Source organism: Acomys minous (genome assembly GCF_964271855.1).
Source record: "Acomys minous genome assembly, chromosome: 9".
Lineage (NCBI taxonomy): Eukaryota > Metazoa > Chordata > Mammalia > Rodentia > Muridae > Acomys > Acomys minous.
In genome coordinates, this window is record NC_140490.1 from 48,580,505 (window position 1) to 48,603,920 (window position 23,416).

The 23,416-nt window shown below is 44.8% G+C and overlaps 1 protein-coding gene across 23 annotated transcripts in view; it reads left to right on the top strand.

Annotated features, from left to right (window-relative positions):
• The window catches only part of ATXN1 (ataxin 1), a 422,279-nt gene that overhangs the window by 140,183 nt on the left and 258,680 nt on the right, over positions 1-23,416 (top strand). For 2 of the 23 annotated variants that reach the window (XM_084796974.1, XM_084796973.1), the window contains one exon: positions 15,336-15,386. The exons of the other annotated variants lie outside the window; for them this stretch is intronic. The gene's annotated coding sequence lies outside the window, so the exon portion shown is untranslated. Of the gene's footprint in view, positions 1-15,335; positions 15,387-23,416 lie in introns of those variants that run through there. 23 annotated transcript variants of the gene reach the window in all.

Sequence of the window (23,416 nt, forward strand, 5' to 3'; positions counted from 1 at the left end):
TTGCTGCTGCCAGTCATTACATCTTACCAGTATCTTACAAATACTGGTAAATGTCCAGTGATGGGCGGTGGATTTTAGATAAGGGGATAAAGAGTAGTTGAACTTCAGGTTATAGACAACAAAGCAAGCAAACAATTCAACAAATCAAATCTAAAAAAAATGTCTAGCATGCTGGTGTTGGGGTCACGTGTTAATCAGTTTTCACTACTAGGAAAAAAAAATACATGAGAGAATCAGCTTCTAAAGAGAAAAGGTTGGCTCACCGTTTCAGAGGTTTTGGTCTAGAATTGTTTGTCTCCATTGTGTTTGGGCCTGTGTGTCAAGGCAGCATATCATGACAGGGACATGTGGTGGAGAGCAACGTCTGCTTACCTCGTGGCTAATAAGAGGAGGTGGTAGTTCCATAGTCTCCTTCCTGGGCATGGCCCAGGGGTCTGAGGAACTCCTGGCAGGCCTTGTTTCTTCAGAGTTTTGTGACTTCCCCAAAGTGCTAATGACCAAGACAATAACTGGGCCATTGGGGCAACATTCTAAATCCACACTGTAGCAGGCTCTGTTGTGTAGTCGTGTACGCTTCCACCTACCTACACAGACTATGTCCAGGCTAATGAGGGCTGAATCTAGTCCACTGTGCATCTGTGCCGAGGCTGGACCAATAGTAATGGTTTCATCTTTACTTGGACCAATGTTAGAGATTTCATAATCATTAGTGCTAATATTACTGGAGAAAAAGTCAATTGATTAATTAACTAGGGTGTCTGATGTTTTATTGTGGTCATTTCTGTTTACTGGACTCAGGAAGAGCCCTTTTCTGCTTGGAAGATGGCTGAAATCCCACAACACATGGAATCAACTGCCAGTTTTGCTCTTGTTTGTCCTTTACCCTATTTCAGCTTGCTGCCCCCCAGTGCTGCTACAGTCTAAGGAAGCTGAGCCGTGGGGCATATGCCCATGTGGTAGGTGATGCCAACAGAAGATTCTATCTTTGGGAGGATGTTGGAGGATGTTCATGGGAAACTTGGGGAACCCCTTGTGATGGCTCACTGTAGCCAGAGCAAAGCTGTTGTTTCCACAGGAAGCCATGCACTTATTGTAGAGACTGGTAGAGAGCTTCAGTTCCTGGCCCTGGGAGTTCTTATGATATAAACATCTGCTTTTAAAGGAGAAGACAGGCACAGAGAAACGCAGAGCAGGCTTGACCAAGAGGCCAGGTTGAAAACAGAAGTGGGCAGATATCTCCTCACTCTCTCTCTCTACTAGCTTTCTGCTGGCCCACTTTGGCTTTCTAAAATGAACATTTCTCAGCCCAGACCCCAGGCCACAAGGAAGGCCTTGGTGTCTGTGTCAGTTTGCTATAGCTGCTGTAACAAGATGCCCAAGAATGGCTGGAAAGAGACACACTTGTTTTCTGTGACTGTGTAGGTGAGGTATCTGAGGTGAAAGGTCTCCAGAGCCAGGTCCTTCTGGGCTGAATTCTTGAGTCCTCATGTCATCTTCCTGGGTGTCTTGTCTTAATCCCTTCATATAAGGCCACAAGTCATACTGGGTTAGGGACCACTCATACAGCCTCAGTTTACCTTAATTCCTTCTTGAAAGGTCCAGTGGATATGATTGTCACTCTATCTCTTTTGGTCCTGCATATGCTGACTCAACTGACTGAGGTTTAAAAAATATTTTGTCATTTAAAAAAAATAGTATTTGTTTTACATGTGTATATGCATATGTCTGAGTGTTTATATGTGCACCGTATGTGTACAGGAATCCACAGAGGTCAAAAGAGGTGCCAAGTTCCCTGAACTAGAGTTACAGACCATTGTAGGCTGCCATGTGGTTGCTGAGAACTGAACCTGAGGCCTCTGAAAGAAAGATCAGGGAGTGTTCTTAACCACTGAGCCATCTCTCCAGTCTAGAGGTTAAAAATACTTGGTTAAAATGTACCTGTGGGATGGGGAGGAGGCTTGGTTGGCAAATAACTTGTCATGTAAGCATGATGAGTAGTGTTGAGATCCTGAGAACCTTTGTGAAAATCAGATGGACATGGTGGCCTGTCTTTAAACCCAGTGACTAGGTTTAAACCCAGAGGGTAGACACAAGGAGTTCCCCAGGCAGGTGGCTCACCAGAACAGCCAAAATGGTGAGCTCTGGGTTCACCAAGAGACACTACCTCAATATATATATATGGTAAAGAGTAATTGAAGAAGATAGTCTGACTTCCACATTGGACCTCCACACTCACGCATGTGTGCATACACACGCACGCATACACACATGGCTACATACGTACCCCGCACAAAAGCATCTGTAATAATTATTGCAAGCTTTGCTCCTGCAATCATTCCTTCATCAGTCAATGCAACTGAGATTTATGCAGCGTTTATATTGTATTAGGTTTTGTAAGTCACTGGGAGGTGACTTAAAGTCTGTGGGAGGGTGTATGTAGGGTCTAGGCAAATCCTATGTAATTTTTACAGAAAAGATTTGAATGCCTATGGTTTTATAATTCATTGAACAAGGGGCTAAAACCTGTCTTTCCCAGATCCCAAGGAGGATGGCATGATCACCTGCAGAGGGATCAAGAGTCAGGGTTTTGTGTTCTCAGAATGTGACTCATAGCCGTCACTATAAATATTGCTTCAATACGGATGCCATTGCTTCTTCAGAAGAACCACAGCAGGCTCTTCAATCGTTAATTTTACTGTAACACCCAGGTGGCTAAATCACGATTCTGGTGCCGAAAATGTTTTTAACCGCTTGTCATATGCCAAGCCTTGTGCTAGCTAGGCACTGGGGTAACCTCTGCAAATGAGAGTTGCCTCTTGCCAGATTTGTGGAACGTAGCGTATGGGTGAGCTCCAGGTGCGTGGTAGTAGATCTGTGAAGCTTACACTTGCGTCAGCGTGAGTTGGTTTTTGTCTCTTAGGGGATATCGGGACACTTATGTGTCTGGAGTATGTGATAACTGGGGTTCTGAAGAGGAGAGTCTCCAAAAATGACACCAGGCCTGTTGCAAATCTGTCCTTCCAGTATACAGCGTTTGTTCCGGAGCTGGCGCTAGCTGACGTTATGTGTACTCTGCATTTGGGAGCTGGGGTGGGGCGGGGTGAGCTGCTATTTTTATACCCCCTAGTAGTGTTCTGATGACTCCTTGAGAATGTGGTTGCTATAGGCAGCCCCAACAAGTTTCTTCCCTGGGTTCATGTCTTAGGCATATTTTTGTCCCCAGTGTCTGGCATTATGCCTGCCTGGCATTTAGTAGGTCTTTGGTAAATATTTGCTGAATTACGTGGCGCCGATGGAAAGGATTGCTGAGTGTGAGTTGTTCTCTGTGACAAACCCCTTGCCTCTCCAGGAAGAGGCTTCTCAGCAGGAGGAGCACTGTGAATCACACTTGGCCTGGCTGACTCAGGGTGGCCCCTAAGTCCCTAGCCCATTCACTGAGGATTCTGAGTGAAGACGGAAACAGCAGACCCAGGTTAATACATAGATAGATATGCATTGGAAAACACTACTCACTCACTGAGCAGGATGGAAAGAATGTGGAGTGAGTAGGGTAATTGGGTTGGGGCCCTAGGTATAAATGATCCTCTAAGCCTCGATCCGGGGGTGGGCTGGTGAGTACTCTCTCTCTCTCTCTCTCTCTCTCTCTCTCTCTCTCTCTCTCCCTGCCTCCCTCCCTCTCTCTCTCTCTCTCTCTCTCTCTCTCTCTCTCTCTCTCTCTCTCTCTCTCTCTCTCTCTCTCTCTCATGCTGCACAGCCACTGCCTTCATTACAGAGTCACTGAGAAGTGACTTAAGGTGAACCGTGAGAGCAGAGATGGAGCTCGCATGACGGATGTGGGAGTGGGTGTGGGAAGGTTGTTCCAGGCGTAAAAGATGGCATCAGAGAGGCTCGGCTGGCTTTCCATTTCTAGTTACCACTGACAGTTTTTATTGTTTAACATTTTTGAAAAGTGTCCTCGGCACCTCGGGCTGTTCAAAAAGCGAGTGTTTCATGGGAGCGGTTCCGCCAGACGACACGATCTGTGATCAGCAGCAGAGGTGGGGTTGGCAGTCCCAGCGTGGTGGGAATTTAAACATACAGGACTCAAGCAATTCAGGAGTTAAAATGAAACGGGGAATGTGCCTGAGTCCCATAGGGTACATGGTAGTAACATGTTCCGAATTTGTGGCACACTGTGTTAGGCTTGTTTTTTGCAAAGTCTTTCTGTCAAGGTCAGCATGTGAGTGGTAGCTTTTGGCTTTCCTGACTGTTGCAGTCTTACCCACCACACAGACTGCTAAAGCATTTGTGCATCAAGAGTCAGTATTATCATAAAAGTAAAATAAGCTGCCCTGCTGAAGCTATGGTGCAGAATCTGGATGGTGTGAAGACGGGTCTCCGCCCGAGTGTGACTTCATACTGACACAAAAGCGACTTGCGCATTCGAGTGATATATAAATGCCATGGAATTTGCCACTGTGTCTGCCTTCAAACTGTTCTGTGATATAAAGGCAGATTTCTCTGGAACCACCATCACCACCCTTTCCAGAACCAGGATGACTGATTCCTGTATCTCAACTTGATTAACTCTAGACTCACATGGGAGACGGGCCTCCTGCGTGGCCGTGGGGCATTACCTCCTTTAGGTTAACCAAAAAGGGAAGACGCTGCCACTGTGGGTGGCACCATTGATTAGGCTGGGAATTTGGATGTATACAAAGGAAACAGTGGGTTGAGCACACGCTTTCATGGCCCTTTGCTTCCTCACTGTGGATCTGATGTGACCAGCTCCTTGAATCACTTGCGGCCAGGAATTCCCTGCCATGATGGATGGTACTTTGAACTGTGACCAGAACAAGTGCTTTCTCCCTTAAGTTGCTTATGTCACTGGGTTGTATCAAAGTGATAGGAAAAGAAAGTAAGACAAGAACCATTTTTACTTTGTAAAATCAAACTGTTTTCGATAACAAGTCTTTATACTGTACCCTGTCCAGTTGCTCACTACTTGTATTTAACTTTCTGTCTCTGTAGTATTAACTACTTATATGAACAGATCTATCAGTGTGAGAAGTGTGTGAAGGTCAAGGTGCTTGATTTCAGGATGACAACTGGAATCCACATGGTGGTAGGAGAGAACCCATTCCTGCAAACCATCCTCTGACCTACATGTCTGTGCATGGACACACACACACACACATATGAGAGAGGGGGGGGGGGAGTAAATAACTGTGAATAAATGTTTTAAAATTAGTGTAAATTAAATAGTTTTGTCATTTCAGACCGGCTTGTTTTTCTTAGGTGCTACATTTTTGATAATAGCTTTATTGGGAGATAGTTTATAAACTACCGTAAGTAAATTATTTTTTAGTAAATTTAGTTCTTTTTTGTAGTCTCCAAAAATATACATATTTCTTTTATTTAAACTTAAATATTTTTTGTATTTGGTGGTGATGGTGGTGGTGGTGGTGTGGTGTGACTGCATATTATAAGTTCATGTAATATTTATATGGTGTGTGTGGTGTCTGTATATGTGATGTGCTAGTGTAATGTAAATGGTGTATGTGTGTATGAGATGTGTGGTGAGTATGTATGGTGTACATATATATTTATGTGTGGTATATTTACATGTAGTGTGTGTGTATATATGAGATGTGAGGTGTGTGTATGTATTGTGTGTATGTATATTCATGTGTGGTATATTTACATGTGGTGTGGTGTGTGTGTGGTGTGTGTGTATGTATGGTGTATATGTATATTCATGTGAGGTATATTTACATGTGGTGTGGTGTGTGTGTGTGTGTGTGTGTGTGTGTGGTGTGGTGTGTGTGTATGTATGGTGTGTATGTATATTCATGTGAGGTATATTTACATGTGGTGTGTATGTGTGTGTGTGTGTGTGTGTGTGTGTTCACAGGTGTTTATGTGGGTTCTCAGAAGCCAGAGAAGACTGCCAGGTATCCTGCACTGACTTCCTGATGTACACTGCTTACACGTGTGCAGAGGACCACATCTGGCTTTTTATATGGGTGCTGAGGACCTCAGCTCAAGTGCTCACACTTGCTCAGCAAACACTCTTACCCTGTGAGCCGTCTCCATCCCCTGTCCAGATGATTATTGTTTGGCAAGTCAAGTTAGAGAAGTTCTAAGAAATAAATACAAGTGGAAGGTTGGGGAAATGCCTAGATTGCACCTGCACCATCCCAATCAATTCAGGGAGCCTCACAGTATTTTTTCTTTTACTTTAAGCAGCTTCACCTTCCTTTCTCTAGCCAACAGCATGTGATTAGTTCTTGTCATTCTTGTGATGGTTTTGTCTGCTTGCAACTTGTTCTGATATGCTACAAAATCAGCAGAAATGAATTTCCTATTGCCTGGAGTGACTAACCCCATGCGTAGTGTACATGCATACATTTTGTGCGCATGTAGTTTAGGTATGTGCATAGATGCATGTGCACGTGGTGCGTGTGGTGTGGAGGCTATTGGCTAACGTCAGGTGACCTCTGCAGTTTTCTTTGATTGGCAAGACTGGTTTGCTTGAGCCCTGGGTACCCATCTGCAAGGACTAAATCTGCAGGCATCTCTGTAAACACTGTGGCCAGCAAATATTGGTCCCCGAGAAGCATAAGGCCGTTCAGCTCAGCACAACTCGGTAGCTGATATGGCTCCAAACTTCAAGAGTCTGCCCTCCAGCAGTTTATTTTAGGCATATTTAAGCACAGTGCAATTTGGAAAAATAATTTCCTGGTGATAATGAACTCAATCCTGTGTGCACAACAAAGCCTAAGACATGACTACATTGAAACTCTTTATAAAGTGCAAGCAACAGCTTCTGAAAAGATAGGGCTGTAGATTGACGGAGGCAAACATGCTCGAGATAAGGGTCTGAGGGAGGATCCAGCGCAGCCTGGCCACACAGATATTACAAAGGTCACCAGGCTATTAACCACATAGGCTTCCAGCCTCCTGGGCAGAAAATAGGTTATATATCTCTCGCTTTGAAGAGACAGGCTGTGTGTTAACCACCCTGGTCCCCCTAATGCTTATCTGTGAGCACAAGAGCCTCTGTGCTGCCTACGTGAATTGACTGAACTATTGGCCCAACTGGTCCATGAGTTATTTGAGGTCTGTAATTTTCAGAAAAAAAAAAAAAACAGATCTCTATTTGAAAAATGATCCTTTGGCATGGTAAAGGGGGTGATAGGCCACACCTACAACCCCATATCTGGAAAGAAGAGGCAAGAAGTCTAGGCTGCATAGTGAAACACTGTCTCAAAAATCCAAAACAGACAAACACATAAAACAATAATTTAAAAAGGAAGGAAAGTAGCCAGGTGCAGTGGCACATGCCTGTAATCCCAGCACGTGGGGAGGCAGAGGCAGGTGGCCGCCCTGGTCTACAAAGCAAATCCAGAGCAGCCAAGGCTACACAGAAAAACCCTGCCTCAAAACAAACAAATGAACAAACAAAAAGTTTGAGGCATTTTATGTCACCTTGCTTCTAGAAAGGTGTTCATTGGTATAATTATTTAGGAAAATGGTCCTTATCAAGAAAAAATAAATGTGCGCATACATATTTTAATTATATGGTTTTCCCTGTAGGTTTTTCCTTTGGGAAGGCATCGTGCATGTGTGCTATGAACCATGTAAGGTGTTCATCACAGTCTTAACTATGCTAATGATTTAAAATCTCAGACCCAAACCACATGAGTGTTTACAAAATAGACTAAAGTAAACAAATTGTGTACCCCAAGATAGCATATACCCCAAGATAGCAAGTAAGGGCACTTGACATGTGTTCAGTCTCCAGGACCCACAGAGGGAGAAGGAAAGAACTTGTTGCCACAAGCTGTCATCTGTGCCGCAGCATCCACGCATCCACATACATCTACACAAAATAAATAAGGAAACATATTAGAAAGCAAATGATGCTATACAACCAAATGATAGAATACTATCCAATACCAGCGGTGAGTAATCTGTACCTAGCAATTCAGAGGAATCTCAAGAAGCCAGTATTAAGCCACAAGGAAGTAAGTCCCAGCAAAACGGTCACACTGTGAGCATACATAGATGTAACTAAACAGCTCACTTTTCACCCAAAGACAGGTAAGAAAAAGCTGGAAGCTTAGAGAGGCTTCCATTAAAATTCATATCCCGCTGTTTTGAGAGCATCTATGGAAATAAAAGCTACCAGCTATTTCTACCATTTCAATGTTCATATGTGATTTCTAAGTGCCCTGCACAGAAAGTCTCTAAAATATCACATGTACTTGGCTGGCAGGCTGCAAACCAACAGAAAGATGGCTGGGTAAAAAGGAACTCATGCACACGGAATATTTTTATCTTAAAAAAAAAAAGATTACATTCATTCCTGAAATAGAATATTTGGAGAGAAGCTTTTCTTGAATGATGGTAGATTGAAGGCTGTATCTAAAAATAGAGCTGCAAGCTTTAATAAATGAAAATTAGGGTCCTAATCACTGCTCATGGGCTCAGTACTGATCATGTCACTCACTGCTTTAGTTAAAATGGGCCACACCTCTTCTCAGTCTCTTGTATTATTTGCTTGTTAGGTTATCATAACAAGTCCATCAACGCATCACCATCAGAATCTCCACTACTATCACCACTGTCCCTACCATTGCCACTGTCTCCTCCACCACCACCACCGTCAACACTGTCACCACTGTCCCTACCATCACCACAATAACCACCATCACCACTGTTTCTACCATCACCACTGTCTCCACCACCACCACCACTGTTACCACTGTCCCCACCACCACCACCGTCAACACTGTCACCACTGTCCCCCCCTCTCCACCACCACCACCACCGTTACCACTGTCTCCATCACCACCGTCACCACTGTCCCCACCACCACCACCACCACTGTCAACACTGTCACAACCACCCCACCACCACCACCGTCACCACTGTCCCTACCATCACCACTGTCTCTACCACCACTGTTACCACTGTCCCCACCACCCCCACCATCACCACTGTCACCACTGTCCCCACCACCACCACCATCACCACTGTCCCCACTATCACCACCATTACCCCTGTTACCTCCACCACTACCACTACCGCTATCAGCAGCAGCAGCAGCACTACCACCACCACCACCACACCCACTATTAGCAGCAGCAGCACCACCACCACAACCACCACCACCACCACCATCACCTCCACCATCAATCATTATCAGCACCATTACTATTACCATCACCTCAGTCAGCACCACCAACATCAGCATCCAGACATCAGCACCACCAGCGCCAGCAGCACATGCTTTCCCGAGTTCTAAGATAAAGTCTTTATAAATATCCCACTTAATGGATGAAGCTCCTACCGCAGCATCTTTGCCTTACTCTAACATAACATCCTCGGCCAATGTGCATCATTCCACCCTTTCTACCAGCTGCATTTTTCTTTACTGCATATACAGGTACTTATTTGTCCCCACACTCTTCAGTGTTTGGATCTAGCCCTTGTATATCTGGAAGTACAATAATTATGCACTGAGTGTGTGCACAATTAAATTGGCCTAGTAACTCTGTGCTAATACTAGTAATGTTCTACAGATTCAAACAACAGAGAGACAGTGTGCAGATGACTTGCCCATAGTTACTCAGCTTGTGAGTAGTAAGGACCAGAATTCAAAACCATTGTGCCTGGAATCAAGGCCATTTGTCCAACGGCTCCATGTTGTTGTCATTTGCTGCTGATTCTGTTATTCTCATGTGGCTTTTTTTTTTTTTTTTTTTTTTTTGCATAGAGCATCTTCTTTTCATGCTATCAAATCATTATTTGTTTAATTCCTTGAACTCGCCTTTATAGCACATGACTATGTCCCATTTAGGATCATTTCTCTTTTGCATATGCAAAGCCCTCCCCTCATTCCAGACTGGGCTGCTGTCAGCCCTCCATAGCTCATGCTAAGCTGGCTCCTGGCACTGTCTAGGCTTTAAGGCTCTGGTGTATGTGAAAGCTGCAGGCTCGGCTTCAAGTCAGAAGCATTCCCAGGTGACCCATGGTGCAGCAGTAGCTCTGCTGTGCATGCAGCATCAGGCAGCTTCTAATGGCATCTAATGACCTCGGGTCCCCGAGAAGGTGCTGCTTTGTGACCCCTGCTCATTTGTCACTTTCTACATGGAGAGATGCACCTAAATAACAAGGATGAAGGAAAAGCAGAGGGCGTCTCCTGGATGTCTGGAAACAGTTAGAAATGCATGGAAGCATTTACTCTTGTAATTCTCTTCTGTTTGTTCTGGGATACAAGGGCCAGCTTTGAAGTTAAAAATAAAACAACTATTGTTAGAAGCTGAGGTGGTCACCCTTTATAGTGGAGCCTCAGGTCCGGATGAGTCACTGCTAATACTCCTGCTGGAATGCTTACAGGGCTGGTCAGTGGGCTGGGTAAACGCTGGGAGTCCTTAGCTGGGGCGTGCCAAAACCCTTCGTGGCTTGTTTTGATTTGGTGCAGAGGATGAGGGCTCGGGGGCTCACAGGAGCTAGGCAAATCCCAACACCGTGTGGCCTCGGCACACCCACCTCCTTCCTATGGAGCCCATTTTCATTGCCCAGCTAGCCTCTACACTAGTGTTTTTCACCCTTCTAATGCTGCCATCCTCTGCTACAGTTCCTCATGTTGTGGTGACACCAACCAAAAAAATTGTCTTGTCGCTACTGTTATAAACCATGATGCAAATATCCAATATGCAGGACATGTGATATGTGACCCCCCCCAAGGGGGTCCTGACTCATAGGTTGAGAAACACTGATCTAAACCTTGCTCGCCTAGCTGGAAAGCCATTCTTAGGTCCTGGATCAGGCAATTGGTTATCAGCAGCCCATGTGCTCTTAAGTCACCTTCTTCTCTATTAGTCACCTCTTTGGACCTGGCCTGGCTTAACAGTATTCACAGGGTCTCTGTTAAAAGCCTTTGTGTTGTCTGTTGTTTTTCTCCTCCTCCCTCTTTTCCTCCTGATTTTAACAGAGAGAGAGAGAGAGAGAGAGAGAGAGAGAGAGAGAGAGAGAGAGAGAGAGAGAGAGGTGTATGTTTTGCTGGCACAATTGAGTACCACCTGCATGCAGTGCACATGGGGACCAGAAGAGGGTAATTCTCAGGAAACTGGAATTACAGGTAGTTATGAGGCACCATGTGGGTGCTGCAAACAAAGCTTGGGTCCTCTGGAAGAGAAGCAAGTGCTCTTAACCGCTGAGCCATCTCTCTAGCCCTATTTATTTGCTTACAACGCACCTTTTCACTCTGTATATTGCTGGCCTTGAACTCACCACGCAATACCAGGCTTCCATTGAAGGTGTGGCAATCCTCCTGCCTTAGACTCACAAGTTGCAGGGATGACAAGTGTGACCTACTATGCTTGGCTATGCTGCTCACGCCTCTCAGGATCCTAGGATCCTCAGACATGAAGGTCTCCATCTTTGCAGGTATGTGTGTGGTGTGGAGGGAATTGTGTTTAATACTTCATACCTATAGCTTTTGGAGACTTCTGCTTTCATTTGGCCATGAAATAAGCCTTGAGTTCATTCTACTGTAAAAGTTTAAAATCAAGATTGTCTATCTATCACCTATCTATCTATCTATCTATCTATCATCTATCATTTATCTATCATCTATTTATCTAACTATAGTCCTTCTATGACATCTACCTGTAGTTAATATTTTTGCATTATAAATTGCATGTATTAATAAGACCTCAATAAATAGGAAGCATGGCCACAGCCTCTCCCTGGGGGCTCTCTGACTATTGATACTTTTTTCTGTCTCCTGTTCCCTCAGCTCTGCATTGAATTCCCACATGAGAAAGGGAGAATCGCCATCTATAATGGGTACCTTGGCACTAATGGCCAGGTAGAAACTATAAATCCCCAGGGAAGGGCTGGTAAGATAACTCAGTTGGTGAAGTATTTGCCATGCAAGCACGAGGACCTGAGTTCGAATCTCAGAGGCCACGTGGGGAAGCCAGGTGTGAGGGAACATGCTTATAATCCTTTGGGAGGTGGAGAGAGGGTCCCTGTATCTCCCTGGCCAGCCAGCCTAGCCTACGTGGTGACTTCTGGCCAGTGTGAGACCCTGTCTCAAAGTGGACAGTGACTGAAAGGACCACATGCAAGATTGACATCTGGAATACACACACACACACACACACACACACACACACACACACACACACACACACACACACGAAGAGATCCACAGACCCTCACAGAATAGTGAAAGACCAAAGCCTGCCAAAAAATGCATGCTGGGATTTTAAGAACTCTTCTCATGATTCAGGGAATGTGCTAAATGCTCTACAATGCTATGCACATACCCAAGCCTAGCCACACAGTGACACTCTTACCTTTTTTCAAAAAAGAAAAGAAAAAGAAGTAATGCAAAGCTCACAGAGGATAAGCAATTTATTCTACCTTGACTCCAGCGTCTACTCTACCCACTGCCTATGGCTTCACTCATCATAGCAACACACACGTGCACACACACACACACACACACACACACTTTTCACTTAGGAAAATTAGGAATACAAAAATCACAAAGGACAAATCACACAAGGCGCTGAGGATAGAGTTCTTGTCTCTAGTTGGTCTTAAAGTGAGATGGTCCTAAATGTGTCACTGGAGAGCTGCCTCAATCCCTGGTCCACATGATGTGACCTGAGTGTGACGCTCTGTCATCTTCAAGCCCTCACAGCGTGCTCTTACAGCCCATCACGTTTGTGTCGCATACAGATATGTATTCTTTTAGTTCCCCTCAGTGAAGACTGCACGATTTACATCAGCCGCACAAGTTCTCTATTTGTTCAGGACTTAATTTTGCTGTAGTTATGAATGCCGTGGTGGACGTTCCTTGAACATGCATCATCTTTGAACACCTCTGGTTATTTCCTGTGGGAAAATGTCAAGAATGAGAACTGTTGGCTTAAGAAGTGTGTGTGTGTGTGTGTGTGTGTGTGTGTGTGTGTGTGTGTGTGTGTGCGCACGTGTGTGTTGCTATGATGAGTGCACGCTCACACACACACATGTAGAACACTTCTAGGAGTCTGTTCCCTCCTTCCACCTTGTTGAGGCCGGGCTTTCCTGTTGCTTCTGCGATGCTGTGTGCTCACAGATAACTGGCCCATGAGCTTCTGGCTGACTCTTCTCCCTCTAGCTCTCATCTCATTATAAGGGATTACACATGCACACCATGACAGGTTTTTTGTTTTGTTTTGTTTTTTGTTTTTTGTTTTTTGTTTTTTGTTTTGGTTTTTTGAGACAGAGTTTCTCTGTGTAGCCTTGGCTGTCCTGGACTCACTTTGTAGACCAGGCTGGCCTCGAACTCACAGCGATCCGCCTGCCTCTGCCTCCCGAGTGCTGGGATTAAAGGCGTGCGCCACCACGCCCGGCTACCATGACAATTTTTAAAGATGTGTTTTAGGGTTTTTTTTGTTTTCCCTATGCATGCCTGAGGATATATGCACCACTTGTATTCAGTGCCCTTGGAGGCCAGAAGAGGCCATCAGATCCCCAGGAGCTGGAATTACAGGTGTGGTAAGAGGTGATATGGGTGCTGGGAACTGAATCTGCATCCTCTGGAAGAGCAGCAAGTGCTCTTCGCTTTTGAGCCATTTATTCAATCCCAACATCTGGGTTTTTTCTTTGCTTGTTTGTTTGTGGGGGTTGTTGTTGTTGTTGCTGTTGTTGTTTTGCTTTTTAAGACATGGTTTTTCTGTGTAGCCTTAGCTGTCCTGGACTCATTTTGTAGACCAGGCTGACCTCAAACTCACAGAGATCTGCCTGCCTCTGCCTAGCTGAGTGCTAGGGTTACAGGCGTGCACCATCGAGCCCGGATAACATTTGGGTTTTTAATATAGATTCCGGCAATCAAATTATAACCATCAGCTTGCATGGCAAGTGCTTTTCCCCAGTGAACTGTCTCACTTCAGTAATGGGGGCATTCTAAGGCTTTTGGTACATGCTAGTACATGGAGAGAAATGGTCATATATTTGAGCTCTGGATTAAAATTATAGAACAGAAACAAACAAAAACATTGCCTATCTGTTGTTAAATTTATTTTTGAAGCTGGCTTAGTTGGTAAAGTGCTTGCTCTGCACTGAGTTTCACTCCAGCATCCATGTTAAAAAAAAAGCCATGTACTTGTAATCCCAGCTTTCCAGAGAGGCAGAGACCTCTGGGTTTAGTGAGAGACCCTGTCTCATATAACGAGGATATGGGCTGGCTACAGCGCAGCAGGTAAAGGGGCTTGCTGCCAGGCTTGACAATCTGAGTTTGATTTTCTGGACCCTCACGGCGGAAGGAGAGACCAGACTCATGCAAGTTGTCCTCTGACCTCTGCACACATGTCTTAGCACACATGCGACCCACCTTCTCCTAAGTAAAGGTTTTAAAAGTAAAAATAAGGTGGAGAGCAATTGAAGAGGACACTGGCCATTGACCTTTGACCTCCACATATACTCATACACATGCACACACATACACATTTATACCTTGTTTTAGTTTGCTCTTTTTGACGTGATTTTTAAATTTGATAATTTCCTTAATGTTTCTCTGTTTGACATGTCCTTTGTAAATTGCCTATTCATGTTCTTTGCTACCAGTGTCTTACGAGGTATGCCTTTTCCTGATAATTTGTGAATTTGCTTTGTTTTAGGGGTTGTAACACTGCACCAGTCTTAAATGTATTTTCTTTTTTGCCCAATTGATATTTTTCCCTGTGAATTTTACTCATGATGTTTTGGGTGGATAAATACTCAAAAGGTTTGTGTAATCCAACACAGGATGCTGCTTCTGATGTTTCCCTAGCACCCCTTTGGTTTACTGGGATCAGCTAAAGGCCCATCCATAGTGTTCTACAGCTCATTTCTTCTCCCATGGGTTACGCTCAGCGTGAGCCTGGATGAATGACCTCCGACATCATAAGGCTGCAGTGTGCCTATGACCTTGGACATAGGACGCAGTGTGCCTATGACATCAGGCATAAGGGTGCAGTGTGCCTGTGCCCAGTGTGGAGCCAGTTGCCCTCATATCTTTTGTTTCATGGCAATTCTCTCGAGGGACTGGAAGCCAGGTGCACCTGTGAGCTTTACAGCCTCTTGCTTCATGCCTGTGCTTTGTCATTTCAGATTTTACCTATGCTTTTAACAACTCGTAACACCTGTTGATCTTCCCATAGAATAATCTTTTCCCAAAATTTCTGAACTATCCTTAGCCTATCCACCTCCTCTCTCTCTCTCTCTCTCTCTCTCTCTCTCTCTCTCTCTCTCTCTCTCTCTCTCTCTCTCTGTGTGTGTGTGTGTGTGTGTGTGTGTGTGTGTAACAGAAGCCAAGTTTTCCCAGATGTTGGAGCACCTCTTAAAGACAAACTACAATGGTAAGTGATCATCACATGGTCACTTGGAGAGACCTATAGCCTCTCCTTATACCACAGCAGCTTTCAACCATGCATGGTCTTACCCTCACACTGTGTTTATTTTTGTAGGCTTTGAACGTTTCTCATTTAGTCTTCTTTGGCGCTTTCCCAGTGTTGGCTGTAATAGCTTGTATTTTCACCTTATCATTGCTGGGCTGTACGTAAGTTACTTTGTGTGTAGGGACAAGTTCATGTGTTCACAGGCATGCTGGAGTGCACACACCTCTGGAGGCCAGAGGACAACTTTGGATGATGTTCTCTGATCCCTGTTGCATTTTGTTGTTTGGTGCTGGTGGTGGTATTTTTGAGACAGGCTTTCTCACTGGTCTGGAGCTCACCAAGTAGGCTAGGCTGGCTGGGCAGTGAGTCTTGGGGACCAGCCCATCTCTGCTTTTCTGCCTCTGTGCTTACATGCATCTACGCCAAGGATCACAATTTATATCCTTATCCTTGAGGGACTGTCACTTTACTGAGCCATCTCTCTAAGTGTTCCTCCATTTTTGGACATAGGATCTCACTAAGTAGCTCAACCTAGCTTTGAACTCACGATCCTTCTCCCTCAGCCTACACAGAGCTTAGAGAACAGGTGTGTATCACCATACCTAAAGTGTTTTTATGTAGTAATTTTTCTGGTTCATAGTTTTATTTAACATAAAATACTTCTCTTTTTCTAGAAAATCTGCCACCTATATTTTAAGCTTTATTAAAATGGCACCAAGCATATGACATTCATTTTAAAAATTTATTTACTGTGGAGGTGGTAGGGACTATGCATGGCGCTGCAGGTATCTGGAGGTCAGAGGGCAGCCTGTGGGAGTAGGTCTGTCCTTACACCAAATGGGCCCTGGCTCCAACTCTGGTCATTAGGTTTGGTGGCAGGTGCCTTTACCCACTGAGCCATCTTGCCAGCCCATATATTCTTTTTAAAAAATATTTGTGGGGTTTTTCCAGTCTTCTTTTTAATTTAACTTGGATCACAAGCCTAACTACCCATCATATTTTATTTTTTATGTGTTTAAGTCTCAACCTTTCAAAATGTTTTCTATGTACATTTTTGTCTGTCATATTTTGTACACTTTATGTTTCTGTTTTATTTCTCAGTCCTTTCCTAATTTCTTGAGCTGCTCTTTTGTTTTAAATGTTTATAAGGAATTTAAAACTATGTAAGATAGTTTCCTCTAAGTCAGTCTCTCTCTCTCTCTTTGTGTGTGTGTGTGTGTGTGTGTGTGTGTGTGTGTGTGTGTGTGAGAGAGAGAGAGAGAGAGAGAGAGAGAGAGAGAGTTTTGTTTTTTCCCTCAGTCTCCAAATTGTAAACCTTACAAAGACTTTACATGTGTCTTGAAGACTTTTAACTATGCAAATTATTGTAATAACATGTCTGACTTTAGTGTGTTGGACTGTGCCGGAGCCATTAATTTCATATTGGGGTGCATTAACTTTCCCAGATGTCCCCATGCATAGTTTCTGATGGTCTTGCCTGAGCTCCTATACAGAAGCTGAGTCTTGCAGAAATCAAATTTCTGCCATGTTTATCATGTCACCTTGTCTAGAACCTTGTTAAAGTTTTATCTGACTACATTACCAATTATTAAAAGCAGATGGCAAAGACATTCTTTTCTCTGATTCTGGGCTTATTTCCTCAGCATATGTCATGCTGCACCATCTTGGCAGGTCAGATATTAGCTTTTCTTTGTAAGACGCCCTTTGTCTGTAAGAAGTTCACCCCTGTTAAATGCTGTAGCTAGTTAATTCTGATTTTAAATTAACATTGTAACTGTCACCTTTAAATGTGAAGTTTCCTGGTATCCCTTTGCCCCAATCTTTCTTCTTTTAACTTTTATGTGTTTCTCAAAGAAGCCATGAGGCCATTCTTAATTTATGGCTCCATCTGGGAGTCTTTTACTTCTTAGAAGAGAATTAATACCTAGCTTCAGTGTTGACAGACTTGTTGTGTTGTCAACCTAGCATTCTTTGTGCTTCTGCGGCTCCTTGCTATTTCCATTTTTTTCCACAAGGGGTACATGCGTGTGTGTGTGTGTGTGTGTGTGTGTGTGTGTGTGTGTTTAGCAAAGAATGAATTTTGTAATGTTCAAAATATAAACCTTGTTTTAAAATTTTTTTCTAGATAACCTGAATACTTTTCATATTGTTTCTTATGTGTATGGCTTCATTGCATATCAGAAATATTTTAAAAATCCGTCTCCCTCTTTCTTATATTTTTCAATTAAAATTTTTTTTTAGATTGGAGAAGTGTTTCAAAGTAATTTTTTTGTGAAGTTCTTTGTCTTTTAGATCACCTGTGAGTTTTAGTTTTTAGCTTTCATACCTCAGTAGGAATGTGGCTATTTATAACCTTTCTCCTCAGCTGTGTGTCACCAGAGACGCACGTTTGCTCTGTTTCCTCTGCTGCCTGGAGTGCTCTTGGCTTTCATCTTAGTTGCCAGCTTAGCCACATTTGTGCTTTTTCCTCGCTGACTGCTCACAACATTCTTTCTCTGAGCTCAAAATTCAAGTTTTCTCAGGAAATAAACACATGTCATGTTCCCATTAATCTATTATCTTACATATGTATGCATATATATATATATATCCATTTCCATTATTTTTCCTTATTTACTTACATAGATTGAAGTCTTTATTTATTTGTTTGCAATGCTGTTTGCTCCTTCGCTTTGGAAAAGTTTTCTTTGGTTATGTCTTTAATGACCATTTGTTTACGTTTTCATTATGTCATGAGCCACAGATACTTGTGTGCTGGCTTCCTGCTTTGTCTTTGCTTGCATTATAATCTGTCTGGTTCCCACCCTGCCCCCCTCCTTGCCCCCCCCAGCCCCCGCCCTCCACGCATTTTAGGAACATTTCCCAAGTGTGTTTCTCACATCGCTGATCTGACTTTCCACATGTTCATTTCTTCCCTTCCCACTGGGCTTCATGTCAAGGACAGTGATGGTTCTTACAAGTGACCTCTGAACAAAACTTCTTACTATGATGTTAAAGTGTGTGCTTTTGTTCTACTCTTTACACTTTAATTTAGCTTGTCTGCATCTTTAGCCTACCTGGCCGTCGCTCTTTGGTTTTTACACATATACCTTTTGAAATCTTCTGGGGCACATTTTGTGTTTCCCGTTACTTGTGTGAACTCTTTTCTCCCTGCTCTAATTCTGTAATCCAGACAGTTTGCTTTTGTTCTCTGCATTTGGCACTCATGTCTAAGTCTGAACTTTCTTCTTCTTGATGATATCCTTTAGCCATAAGACCTTTTGTGAAATGACCTCTTTTCTTTCCTTCTTGTGAGTTTTCTTTTGTCATCGAGTCCTGACCTCTCCTCACTCTGCCTGTTTTGTGTGGACTCACGACTGAGTGACAGGAGGATTTCTTTGGCGTGGGATCCATTCTCAAATGACCTCTGTACCTTCAGACAAAGATCAGACTATACTTCTCAGCCTCAAACGGGAGGCTTGGGTCTCAGACCAGTGCAGGAATCAACAGCCAAGCAGCCCAAGAGGAAGCTGGAACGCTGGGCCATCTCTGCTCTTCTCTGTTGTGGATGATTTCCAGTTGATGATGGGTGAGATCACCACACAAGAGATTCTGAATTGTTCCTGGATCTAGGCTTCTCCGCTTGCTGCCCGAGTGGCTGTGAATGGCTCCCTTTTATACCCAGCCCTACTATCTAAGAGGGCAGTCTCCATCCTGCTAGACTGCCCCAGTGCTTAGGCTTCATTCCGGAACTTCAGCCACTCAAATGTTGGTGACCCAGAATCCCTCTTGCTTCCCAGCTCAGCCCCTCCCCCATCCAGCCTACATTCTTCTGGACTGGGAGATTACTATCTGTTTGTTCTCCTTCTTGAGATAGAGAATCCAGTGTTGCATTTCTGGTCTTGCCTCTCTCGGTGATTATTTCTCTGGGCTATGCAGCAAAATAGCTTCAGGTTAAAAAGCCCATTCCTTACTCTTATGTCCCTGTGGTTCTGAAGTACTCATAGAGACTGGACTCAAAGCTCAGTGAGGCATTCGTAACACAACCTGAGAGGCTTGCAAATTCACAAAACCATTGATACAATCCTCTTGAATGATAAACTCCCCCCAGGACATTTCATAGATAAAGAAGTTTGTAGAAGATAGGCGTGTGCCCAGATTGCCAGACACACAACTTTTATGCACAGAAGCCACACCTGTATCTCAGTAATGGTCCCCAGGAGGGCCATGCTACCCAGCCCAATTAGGTGCGAAAACCTACCAGCCAGCAGCAACCTGCTCCGCCCGCAATAATGTTTATGATTCAAAGCGTGGCCTGAGCTGCCCTTTGCACTTTTCCTTGTGGCCTTTGCAGCTGGGTTCTGGTTGCTCAGCAGATAATTGCTTCAGCCCAGAAGCTTCAGCAAACCTCACAGGCCCTTCTCTTACTGGGGACAGCAAGAATTGCCAACATATTTCTTAAGGAGACAAAGAACAATAGCATCACATGCCTTTGAGTAAGAGTGAACAAAACAACTCTCTCCACATCCGAACACAATGCAGTCAAATGAGAAAACAAGGCAGAGGTCAAGTGCGTGCAGGCGATGGGAGGGTCACAGGCTTAATGAACCTGGTAAAGGCTTATTCAGTGTCTTGTGCTTTCTCTTTTCTCACTGGTGGAGAAGCACTTACTGTCAATAAGAGTGACGTAGAAGAAGAGGTGGTTTAGAGTACATGGTGTCCATTGCATGTTTGGGTAAGGGGGGGGGACGCTGATGATTGGAGTGCTTAACTTGAAGGTCAAGATTGTGCTAGAGCAGAGGCGGCGCTGCCACGCCATGGTGTGTAGAGCAGCTCCAGGCAGCCGCTCGCTTGGTAGATGAAGTCGGTAGCTCTTATCCTGCACGTAGCACTTTCAAGCATTACTGTCTTGTGTTGTACTGTAGACACTTCCTAACCAGGAGGGGTGAGGCACTCTTGTACTCCCGGCACTTAGCAGGTGGCAGGAGGAGGACCAGAAGTCAAGTTCATCCTTAGATAGATACCTTGATTGAGACCAGTCTGGCCTGTATGAGACCCTATCCCAGAGAACGAAAATAAAAACAGTAAAATTAAAACTGGAAAATAGCATCACCAGCTGATTACACTTTCCCCCTGGCAATGTCCCATTGCCTGGCGGTGTTGTACTGTGAAGAAGGACGGTGACAGGAAGACACATGTAGACATCAACTGTCTTGCCGTGGGTTGAGGGGCTGTTGACTACAGACCAGGGGTCTTCTGTCTTCTGAGGCTGTGAGCATTTCAAACCAATGCATGGATGATTTAGCCACAGGCACCGTGAACTGCAGGTCTGTGACTAGGCAAGTGCGTGCCTGTGGTCTAATATTTAGAGGCTGGATTTAGAAAATGAGAAAAAGTCTCCATTAGAGACGAAAGGCGTGGCTTGTACAGACAAGAGTGCTCTTGTTTAAAGGGTACCTCTGTTCCTGACTGGTACATCCGGTGTATTTCCAGAGCTGGCTTCTGGCGCGTGAGCACAGTGAGGCAGGAGGCACACTGGCATGTGCTAGGGATCCTGGTGGAAGGCAGGAGGCTCCTCTGACTAGTGTTCCACTTCAGCACTGGCATTGCTTTGATATTTGATCTTCAGGGCTGGGGATCCGATCCTGGGCCTTTCATATGCGTGTGTTCTACCACTGAGTGAACCCCCTCCCATCCTTTGGAGGGAGTCTAGGGAACACCTTGTGTCTGGTCCCCATCGCTGCTTTCCCATGCTCCGAACCTGAGGAGGGGACCTTACAAAGCCCCCTTAAGAAGCCCCCTAGCCTAAGAGGTTGAGTTTCTATATTCTGTCCCATCATGCCTCCACTCTTCCAGGTAAGATCATGCTCCTGGTGCCAGCCTTGAAAACCCTGGTGGAGAGAGACAAGGGGGTTCATAGAACCCGGGCTCTCTATCCCTCGTGCCACCTCTTGCTGTGACCCAGACTATTAGGAGCAAGGCTCCTATGAATCCTTTTCTAAAACTTAGTATGTATTTATCTTGTGTACAAGCAGAGAAGCAAATGCCATGGGGGCACATGTGGAGGTCAGAGGAGCTTAAGGAATTCCTCTTCTTCCACCATGCGGGTTCCAGGTGACCAAACCCAGGTCATGGGGCTACTGATAAACGCCTTTGCCCATTGAGCCATCTTTCCAGGCTTGCCTTCAATGACTCTTGCCTCTAAGACCCCACCTTTCCTTTTCCCCACCAGGCTTCCTCTTACTACTTAACACTCTGGTTACGCTAACTCATTCGACTTCCTAGCTTGATGCTTCCGGCCATACCCTCACCTTCCTCTTTAAATGCCCCTCCCCCCGCCGCCGGCCCGCACCTCCCTACCCCACGCCTATCTTAGCCACAGCACATATATTTGATTTTTCGAGGGGGTGAAGCCTTTTGAGATAGGTTCGCGCTCTAGCTCAGGCTGGCCTGAATCTTCACTATGTGGTCCAGGCTGGCCCTGAACTCACAGTGAGCCTCCTTCCACTTAGGCTTTCAGAGTGTTCGGATTACTAATGTGAGCCGCCACTCCTGGCTCTCTTACATTTGGATTTTAGAATTCAGCCTCTGAATGAAGCCTGGGTCAGCACTAGGTTTCCGCAAGTACCCCTCTTATGGTAGGGACCATGGGAGCCATATGCTGCTTTCTCTACTTAGTCACCTGCTTATCTGAACATCAGCCTTTCCTCATATAATGCTCTTCCCTTACTCACCTGACAGGGGAGATGCCGTGATCACGGAAGTATGTTTTTCACCCCTTTCTGGCCGCCCGTGATAATTAGGGCTTTGTTTATCCTACCATGTGGTCGGTAGCAGTACCTGCGTGAAAAGTTGTAGCTGGTGCAAAGTGGGTACTGGGATGAATGGATGGCACCGTATCACTGGTGTTGTGCCATCCTCAGGCAAGGGGATGGGGAGAAGCGAGAGAACCGCAGCAAGGTTAGGGTTTTAGGCAGGATCAGTATCCAGGAGAATTTAGCAAGAGAGCAATACTCAGAGATACCTGTAGGGGGCGCATGGTTCCGGGGTGGATGCAAGATGTTAAAGCATTCTGGAGTGGCCAGCCAGTTCGTGCCCTGGGCTGCTATGATTCCCTGCACTTGGACTCTTCTTTGTCCTGAGAATGGTCCTTGAGATCACATGGCCGGCCAGGATGTATCATTATCTCATAACTATAGCATCCATTTACCGCGCCACACCACATCCACATCTCTTCTAATTTGTGAGTAACGCACACTCAGGCGCTGTCTGGAACAGGAACCTGGTTAGTGATTTCAAAGCATTTCCGCCCTTCTAGCAGGCTTTAACACGCACTGAAACCGGCTTTTTGAAAGTAGGGAGCACGGCTTTCCCTGTTTACCCATTCAGAACATCCACTGGCGCCTGATGCCAGGAATTAAAGGAAAACTTTTGATACTTTACTTTAAAAATTAAAAGATTTAAAAGTAGTATTTTTTTTTCTTTTTTAAAGAGGCAAAACAATGAGTGAAGTGTACTCCTAAGAAAACAATAGGATGTTTCAAGACTGTTAATGGCACGGGGAGGATGGGAGGGGTGGTGAAGAATCAGGAAACAGAGCTCTCTGGCTCTCTGGGGCTTAGAGGAGGCCCCTTTGGGGAAAGGGGATGCAAGCACCCCTACATAAACTTCACTTTCCCTGTTAGTCTGCAAAAGTGCCCATCCATTCCGCTGGAGCCAAAGCAGATATGGTGGAGGCCTGTTGCACTTTGCCCAGGCTGAGCACACATACTGCATTTCACTATGGGGGTAACAGGGCCTTAGCTCCCTTGGCATGGATTTGGGAAAGCTGTAAGATTTACAGTGTGAGAACCCTGAATTGCATGAGGTTGGCTACAGGCTGAGTAGATTCCACCTGCAAACAAAACAGAATGATTTTCTACTTGCATTTCCTATGAGTTGCAAAGGGGTGGGGGTAGGTGTTAGGTCACTGGCCAGCTCTCTGACTGCACCCTGTTCTTAGGTCAGAGTCG